This window comes from Macaca nemestrina, chromosome 1 (genome assembly GCF_043159975.1).
Source record: "Macaca nemestrina isolate mMacNem1 chromosome 1, mMacNem.hap1, whole genome shotgun sequence".
Classification (NCBI taxonomy): domain Eukaryota; kingdom Metazoa; phylum Chordata; class Mammalia; order Primates; family Cercopithecidae; genus Macaca; species Macaca nemestrina.
Genome location: NC_092125.1, coordinates 84,174,069 through 84,183,716, shown reverse-complemented (window position 1 = coordinate 84,183,716; position 9,648 = coordinate 84,174,069). Strand labels below are relative to the sequence as shown.

The 9,648-nt window shown below is 46.2% G+C and overlaps 1 pseudogene; it reads right to left on the bottom strand.

The window, feature by feature from the left end:
* Nucleotides 1-778: 778 nt before the first annotated feature.
* On the bottom strand, nucleotides 779-1,032 carry LOC105478558 (NADH dehydrogenase [ubiquinone] 1 alpha subcomplex subunit 3 pseudogene; annotated as a pseudogene).
* Nucleotides 1,033-9,648: the final 8,616 nt, after the last annotated feature.

Sequence of the window (9,648 nt, the reverse complement as noted above, 5' to 3'; positions counted from 1 at the left end):
TGTTCCAGGCAGGAAGCATCGAGCACAGGAGAAAGATGAAGGCCTGAAGACTCAGGAAGTCTGCCCTTCCATCTTCTTCTGCCTGCTGTTTCTAGCTGCACTGACTGGCAGCCAATTGGATGGTGCCCACCCAGATTGGGGGTGGATCTGCCTCTCCCAGTCCACTGCCTCAAATGTTAATCTCTGGTACCACTGTAACAACAACAAAAAAACACCCAGAAACAATACTTTGCATCCTTCAATCCAATCAGGTTGACTTTTTTTTTTAGACAGAGTTTAAGAGGCTGGGGTGCAGTGGCGTGATCTTGGCTCACTGCAACCTTCACCTCCCTGATTCAAGCAATTCTCCTGCCTCAGTCTCCTGAGTAGCTGGGACTACAGGTGCGCACCACCACACCTGGCTAATTTTTGTATTTTTAGTAGAGATGGGGTTGGCCATGTTGACCAATCTGGTCTTAAACTCCTGGTCTCAAGTGATCTGCCTGCCTTGGCCTTCTCCCAAAGTGCTGGGATTACAGGTGTGAGCCACTGCACCCGGCCACAATCAAGTTGACACTTAATATTAACTACCACACACGAACATATTTCTGTTGAGTATATACCTATGCTGGCCACAGGATATGTAAATATTCAGCTTCAGGAGATATTGGGAGAAGTAGCAACACTTGATAGACATATATACATATATTTTTGTTGTTGTTGTTTTGTTGTTGGTGGTGGTGGTTTTCACATTTTTATTGGGAGCCATGGGAGGGGCCTCTTCTGTCAGTGGAGGTGCTCACATTTTCTTCAGCCACTCCAAGCTGGGGCCCTGGGGGCCCTGGAGGTGGCTGCACGTGTCTGCATGTTCCCATCATCGCGGATGGGCACTGGATACTTGTAGGGTGTGGCCTCACTGATCATGATGGAGTACTTGGTGTAGGGGCTGAGTGGGGGCAGAATTACAGTGAGGCTCCCAATGATGAAGGAGACCACCCACACTGGCTCCTTGGCCCAGGCATTCTTGAGGAAGGTGCCGAGTCTCACAACCATCTTGATCTCAGCCATATATATATATATGTGTGTATATATATATTTTTATATATGTATATAAAAAAGAGTGGGAGTGTGTGTGTTTGTGTGTGATTAGAGATTTCATCTCACTATGTTGTTGCCCAAGCTGATCTTGAAGGGCTCAAGCAATCCTCCTACCTCATCCTCCCAAAGCACTGAGAATAGAGGCATGAGCCACCCTGCCCGGCCACATCCTGTATTAACTTGCATTTCCCTGATGACTAATGGAGCCAAGCATTTTTTCCTGTTGATTGGCCATGTGGATATCCTCTTCTACCATGTGCCGATTCTAGTCTTTTGCCCATTTTGTGAGGTTTTTTTTTTTTTTTTGCCATTTTTTTCCCATTGAATTGTCTGTTTGTCCTTTTCTTATTGACTTTTTTGTTTGTTTGTTTGTTTTTGAGTTGGAGTCTTGCTCTGTTGCCCACGCTGAAGTGCAGTGGTGTGATCTCAGCTCACTGCAACCTCTGCCTCCTGGGTTCAAGAGATTCTCCTACCTCAGACTCCTGAGTAGCTGGGATTACAGGGGCCCCCCACCATGCCTGCTTAATTTTTTTTATTTTTAGTACAGACGGGGTTTCACCATATTGGTCAGGCTGGTCTCGGACTCCTGACCTCAGGTGATCCACCTGCCTCAACCTCCCAAAGTGCTGGGATTACAGGTGTGAGCCACCGCACCCAGCCTCTTATTGACTTTTAGGAAGTTTTTCTGTATTCTGGATTCAAGTCCTTTGTCAGATATATGAATTATGAATATCTTCTCCCACACTCCGGCTTGAATTTTCATTCTTATTGGTGTCTTTTGATGAACAGGAATTCTTAAATTTAACATAGTTTAATTACCAAGTTTTTGTAAATAGAATAGCCTACATCAATACTGAGAAGTCATAGCTATTATACCAGTAACAAAACAAGAAAGCTAATTTTGAAACTTCCCTGTACTGCTGAGGATTCTGGGAAACAAATACACTCATTTCATTGCTCAAGATTTTTTTTTAATTTTTGATTTTTTAATTATTATTATTATTACTACCCTTATTATTTTTGAGGGAGAGTCTCACTCTGTCGCCCAGACTGGAGTGCAATGGTGCCAGCTCGGCTCACTGCAACCTCTGCCTCCCGAGTTCAAGCGATTCTCATTCCTCAATCTCCCGATGGGACTACAGGCACCCACCACACCCAGCTAATTTTTGTATTTTTAGTAGAACGGGGTTTCTCTACTACAGAGAGAGGAGAGGCTGGCCAGGCTTGTCTGGAACTCCTGAGCTCAGGTGATTCGCCCGTCTCGGCCTCCCAAAGAGCTGGGATTACAGATGTGAGCCACGGCGCCTGGCCGAATTATTATAAAATATGTAATTTTTAAACGTTTGATAAGCTCTTGCCCTAACCCTTCCTCTCCTACAGGGCTTCTGAAAGCCGCTGTCTGAATCTTCCGGTTTGACCTAAGTTAGAAGAGCAGGAGTTTTTCCATTAACCAGTTAGGGACTCTGGGCAAGTCCTTTGACCTCTTTGTCCTGGGTTTCTTCATCTGGGAGGACCCTCTGCACCCCCTGGGTTTAGAGCAGAGATGGCCGTTCAGCAAAAGCACCTGAACACAGCGCTGCAGATGCACTGTCAGCGCCGTGATTCCCATGTCTGCAGCGACCCCTGCTGGCTGCCGGCCTGGGCTCAGGGTCCATCGAAGGCCGCCTCCAGCCCCTACTTGTGTGCTTCCCGGAGGGCACTGCCCAGAAGGCTGGGCAGCTGCAGGTGGGTGGCTCCTCTGAGTCCGTTTTCCCCACTCCTCCCCTTCCTCTTCTTTCCTCCTTTCCCCGCTACAGCCTGGGGTGGGGCAGGGACCCGGAGAGACCTCACACAATTCTTCCCGGTAACTATCCCCCATCCTTGCACATTGCTTGACCACTTTCTTGTGCAAGACCTTTTTCACGAATACTCTTTCATTGGCGTGCTCAGAAGGAAATTTCTTTGAATGTGTGGGTTTATGAAGACAGCTTATACAGCCAAGAAGTACTTCCTTTAGAAACTCAAAATTCCGGCCAGGCGCGGTGGCTCACGCCTATAATCCTAGCACTTTGGGAGGCCGAGGCGAGCAGATCATAAGGTCAGGAGCTCAAGACCAGCCTGGTCAAAATAGAGAAACCCCGTCTCTACTGAAAATAGAAAAATTAGCCAGGCGTGGTGGCACATGCCTGTAATCCCAGCTATTCGGGAGTCTGAGGCAGGAGAATTGCTTGAACTCGGGAGGCTGAGGTTGCGGTGAGCCGAGATCTCGCCACTGCACTCCAACCTGGGCGACAGAGCGAGACTCCACTCAAAACAAAAAAAGAAAGAAATAAACTAAAAATTCTAAGACATCCCAAGGGATGATAGGACTCTTCCCCTAGGCATCCCCTCTAGCTTAAAGTGTGTGGCGGGTGGGGTCTGGACCACAGGTGCTGGTGCCTTACTTCATTCTCCATGCCCACACTTCATGGAGTTATTGTTCCCACATCTCATGGTTGATCAAACGGAGTGTCTGAGTGGTTAAATAACTTGCCTAAGCTTCTAAGTAGGTAGGTTAGGTAGGTTATTGGCGGAATTTATCTGTCGAGACTTCAGAGTTTGTGCATTAAAAATAAAATAGAATAAAAATTTTTCTGATTATTTTTAAAAAGTTTTCAGAGATTCTGGAAAATACATAAAGAATATAAAGATGAAGCTAAAAATCACCCAGATGTCCTCAACTCAGTCATTGTTAATACTTTGGTAAATATCCTTGTTTGTTTGCTTTTCTGTGCATATTAACTGAAATCATATATTATGAGTGATGATATCTGTTCCTTTTTGATTTGAAATTGCGTAGTATGAGCTTTCTTTATGGCATGTAAAATTCTTCCACATGTGGTTTTTAATGACTATATAACAGTTTTCTTTGTGTATGCACCATCATTTGACCTTTCTTGTTTTGTGAGGCATTTGCATTTCTTAATTTTTTTGAAATTGTATAAAGTCTTTGCATATTGACCTTTGCTTGAATCTCAAATGATCTCCCCGGGACATTCACAAATAGGCCCTTACTGGTGCTAGTCTATGAATATATATACTTTTTTTTTTTTTTTTTTTTTTGAGACGGAGTCTTGCTCTGTCACCCAGGCTGGAGTGCAGTGGCACAATCTCGGCTCACTGCAAGCTCCAACTCCCGGGTTCACACCATTCTCCTGCCTCAGCTTCCTGAGTAACTGGGACTACAGGCGCCCGCCACCACGCCCAGCTAATTTTTTTGTATTTTTAGTAGAGATGGAGTTTCACCATGTTAGCCAGGATGGTCTAGATCTCCTGACCTCATGATCCGCCCACCTCAGCCTCCCAAAGTGCTGGGATTACAGGCGTGAGCCACCGTGCCCAGCCATATACATATATTTTTTTGAGACAGAGTCTCACTTTGTCACCCAGGCTGGAGCATAGCAACACGATCTCAGCTCACTGCAACCTCTGCCTCCTGGATTCAAGGGATTCTCCTGCCTCAGCCTCCCAAGTAGCTGGGATTACAGGCGTGTGCCACCACGTCCAGCTAATTTATGTTTGTTTGTTTTTGAAATGGAGTTTTGCTCTTGTTGTTCAGGCTGGAGTGCGATGGCATGATCTCGACTCACTGCAACCTCCGCCTCCCAGGTTCAGGTGATGCTCCTGTCTCAGGCTCCTGTAACTGGGATTCCAGGTGCCTGCCACCACGCCCAGCTAATTATTTTGTATTTTTAGTAGAGACAGGATTTCACCATGTTGGCCAGGCTGGTTTTGAACACTTGACCTCAGGTGATCCGCCCACCTCGGCCTCCCAAAGTTCTGGGATTACAGGTGTGAGCCACTGCGTCTGGCCATCCCAGTCTTATTTCTTTAGGTGTCCTGCGCACTGATTCATCAATGGTCTTTCAAAGCCAGGTCACGTTAACTGGGGCCAGTGTCCTTTAGGGTGGCAAGAATGCCACTTGCTTTGCAAGCAAGGCTGTGACTCAGCCCTCCTGCAATGAGGCAAGAGTAGAGGCAGGTCTAAAGGGATTATACCCAGGATTATACCTGTGTGTCCCTGTGCCAGGGCCTTCTCCAGGCCCACTGCTCAGCCGGTGGCAGGGCTGCATCTGTTCAGTCAACGTGGAAGGGCCTCCGACCCCAAAAGAAGGAAAATCTGAAATCAACTGCTCAGTGGGAAGCTAATGGAAATCCACATTAGCATGGCCTGGGCCCAGCCACACTTCTATCCTGTCCACTATCATCCTGTTAACTAAACACCCGGGCTTTGTATCCCCAGCTCTGAGGTGGCTGATGATGGATAGGTGCTCAGTAGATGTGGATTGCATGAATGAACTGTGGATGGGATTAGCCTGCTGCCCAGAAGTAGCCCATCTACTAGGATTAGGAGATTGTTTATCCATGAGATTAAGGGGCCAAAGGTGCAGCCTAGACTGGTCAGGGGGCGTGGGTTCAAATCCCAGTGGGACACCCTGACCCTGTTGACACAGCAGTCACACTGCAAGGCCTTGGATGAATTAGTTTGTGTGTTTTGGCCTCAGTTTCCCTTCCAAAGTCCTCTATTGTTTTGAGGGTAGAAATAGAACATGTGTGGCAACAAGGAGATCTAGCCCGGGTAGATGCAAACGCTGCACACTGAGCCTTAAATGGGGATCAGGGAGCCACAGGGTTCCTCATTCACTCCTATTCTTTTATTTTTTATCTTATTTTGTTTTTAGAGACAAGGTCTCACTATGTTGGCCAGGCTGATCTTGAACTCCTGGGCTCAAGGGATTCTCCCGCCCTGGCCTCCAAAAGTGCTGGGATTACAGATGTAAGCCGCTGTGCCCAGTTTACTCGCATTCTTGGTCCTTCTGAAGAGAGGTGACACCATTTGAAGCTTCAGGGTTGACTTTTTCCCCCTCCTCAAAAATGATTTTCTTACAGGGCGCTCTGCTCTATAGATAGTGCTGCAACCTCTGGGAGGCAGGAATCAAAGCCACAAAGCACCCTGGGGATCTGCCTGGAAATCTCTCTCACTGCCTGAGGCCGGACTCTAGGAAGTTCTAAATTCTCCTCCCACCTTTGATAAATTAAGAAGAAACCAGAGTAACGTGGCAAAGGTAGAGGAAGGAACGGTCCCATCTCCGCTGCAGTGTCTTCATTGACCATGCCTTCTTTCTGAAACCCTTTTCTCTCTCCACTTTGTTTTCTCACTTTCCTGCTATTCTCCCAGGCCCCAGCTGGGGCCCTCTGCTCTCCCTAGGACTGGGCCCAGGTGGGGTGAGTGGTGTACTCACCTTGGATGCAAAATCTAAGAGGGCATCAAAGAATTCAGTAATCAAGATAAACAATATTTTAATTTAACATTTTTAAATGAAAATTAGCACCAAAAAATCACAATGAGCAAAATATCAAAAAATATATGTATTTTTTGAGACAGGATCTCACTCTGTTGCCCAGGCTGGAGTACACTGGCACAATCACGGCTCAGTGCAACTTCGACCTCCCCAGGCTCAGGTGATCCTCCCACCTCAGCCTCCCGAGTAGCTGGGACTATAGGCGTGCGCCACCATGTCTGGCTAATTGTTTTTGTATTTTTTGTAGAGGTGGGGTTTCACCATATTGCCAAGGCTGGTCTTGAACTCCTGGGCTCAAGCAATCCCCACCTCAGCCTCCCAAAGTGCTGAGATTACAGGTGTGAGCCACTGCGGCTGGCCCAAACTTCTTTTTTTTCTTTTTTTTTTTTCTGAGACAGAGTCTCACTCTGTCTCCCAGGCTGGAATGCAGCAGCGCGATCTCGGCTCACTGCAACCTCCACCTCTTAGGTTCAAGCAATCCTCCTGCCTCAGCCCCCTAGTAGATGGGATTACAGGTACACACCACCATGCCAGGCTAATTTTTGTATTTTTAGTAGAGACGGGGTTTTGCCTCGGGAGGCCGAGGCGGATGGATCACGAGGTCAGGAGTTTGAGACCAGCCTGACTACTAAAAATACAAAAATTAGCTGGGCACAGTGGCACGTGCCTGTAATCCCAGCTACTCAGGAGGCTGAGGCTGGAGAATCACTTGAACCTGGGAGGCAGAGGTTGCAGTGAGCTGAGATTGGGCCACTGCATTCTAGCTTGGCAACAGAGTGAGATTCCATCTCAAAAAAAAAGAAAAAGAAAAAAGAAAAGGTGGCTTGGTTCACTCCAGTGAGAGCTGACATCCTCACGGCCTCCAGACGGTCCCCAGGCTGCCTTACAGAGGTCATCCCATCCATCTAGCTGGAGCCTTCCTTTTTCACGGACTCTACCGGTGTTTTGGTAAAGTTTGGGCTTCTGCATACGGTCTCCCAATCTGCATCCCTCAGAGGGTTCTCCAGGGTCTGGGTACAGGTGGGTGCTCCTTTGTTTAGGGGAGGCTTCCTCAAGACAGAGGGAAGGGGCCACCTAGCCCTGAGGTCACTACCCCCAGGATTGAGAAGGGATCTGGGTGATATCCAAGGTGGCCTCTTGTGCTTACAGCCCCCATGGACCTCCCAGTGGATAAGGCCTCACTGCATATGCTCCTGTCCATTGCAGTCAGCACAGGTGGCTGAAATTCACAATGGGAGAGCTGCCCAATGGGAGTCTTTGTCCAAGAACAAGTGTTCATCATGACGGCTCCCAGCTCTACTTTCTCTACAGTAATAGATGATGGCTTAGGTTGGTCCCCTTTGAAGAACTGACTGTAGAGCAAACAAATATTTGGGGGGAACATAAAATACTTTAAAATTATAATTCATATTCTCAGAATGATTCCATAATAAGAAAGAAGCTTTGGACATTTTAATATTATTTGTGAAAGTAAAAACCCAAATGTCACAGCCAAGAGGAGACAAGACAACTACATGTAATGTAGTGTGATGAGTGGGATCCTGGAACAAAAAGTGGACATTAGGTAAAAACTAAGACAATCGGGTAAAGTGTGGATTTTGTGTCAATATTGCTTCAATGATTATAACAAAGGTACCATACTAATGTAAATGTTAATAATAGAGTAAACTTATGTGGGATATATGGGAACTATCTGTACCATCTTTGCAATTTTTCTATCAATAGGAAATTATTCTAAAATAAAAACTTTGTTTAAAAAGCAGCAACAGAAGGGGTAAACTATAAAGATATGATATTTCAGAATGTGAGACCAAGGGCAGAGAAAAACAAAGGAAAGGTGAAATGTAGAGATTCTATCAGTTCCAGATCTAGAGAACAGAGATCACAGAGAGGAGATGAAGAGGGTTGGTAGGATGAGATAGTATTAAAAGAAGACAGAAAAGGCAGAGATTTCTCACAGTTAAAGAACTTCAGGCCGGGTGCGGTGGCTCATGCCTCCAATCCCAGCACTTTGGGAGGCCGAGGCGGGCAAATCACAAGGTCAGGAGTTCGAGAGCAGCCGGGCCAACATGGCGAAACCCCGTCTCTACTAAAATATAAAAATTAGCTGGGCGTGGTGGCAGGCGCCTCTAATCCCAGCTACTTGGGAGGCTGAGGCAGGAGAATTGCTTGAACCCAGAAGGCAGAGGTTGCAGTGAGCTGAGTTCACGCCACTGCACTCCAGTCTGGGTGACAGAGTGAGAATCTATCTCAAAAAAAAGGAACTACAGAGGAAAAGGGCTCATAGATCTTGTAGTAAGAGAGGCATCCTTAAATAATATGCAAAAAGAAAAAGATTAAAACATTTGACTTCAACAAAGTATTTTACTATCAATTTGAAAAGAAACCATAAAAAGGGGAACATCTCAGTCATGATCCGGAAGTACATATTCATCATGCATATAATCAAGAAAGAATCTGTATCCAGAGTATATGAAGAGTTGCTGCTAAGGAAAAGACAACCCACACAATAGAAATACAGGCAGAGGAAATATAAATGGCACATAAACATTGGAAAAGCTATTCAATTTCACTGATTATCAGGGGAATGCAAAATAAGTAAATACACAGGGCACACTGATGCCTGCCCTGTGTACCAGCTACTCAGAAGGCTAAGACAGGAGGATCATTTGAGTACAGGAGTTCAAGGCTACAGTGAACTATGATCAAGCCTGTGAATAGCCCCTGCACTTCAGCCTGGACAACATAGCAAGACCCCAACTCTAAAGCTACATTAAAAAATTTAAAAATAAAGACAATGTCATGCAATTTCCCCCCACCCTTACCCTACACTAGATTAGCAAGTCTGTAGAGCTTAATTATGATAAGGTGAGGGTTAGGCAAGGTAGCTCAAGTCTGTAATCCCAGCACTCTGGGATGCCCAGGCGGGAGAGATTACTTGAGCTCAGGAGTTCAAGACCAGTCTGGGCAACATAGCAAGACTGTACTAAAAATAAAAACAATTAGCTGGGCATGGTAGTGCACACCTATAGTCCCAGTTACTCAGGAGGCTGTGGTGGGAGGGTCACTTGAGCCCAGGAAGTTAAGGCTGCAGTGAGCCATGTTCATGCTATGGCACTCCAGCCTGGTGACAGAGTAAGATCCTGTCAAAAAAAAAAAATAGGGTAAGGACATGCGGAGATAGGCTCTCTCATACAAATGAATGGGTCTATATATTGGTGGAAACTTCTTGGAGGGCAATTTGTCAGAA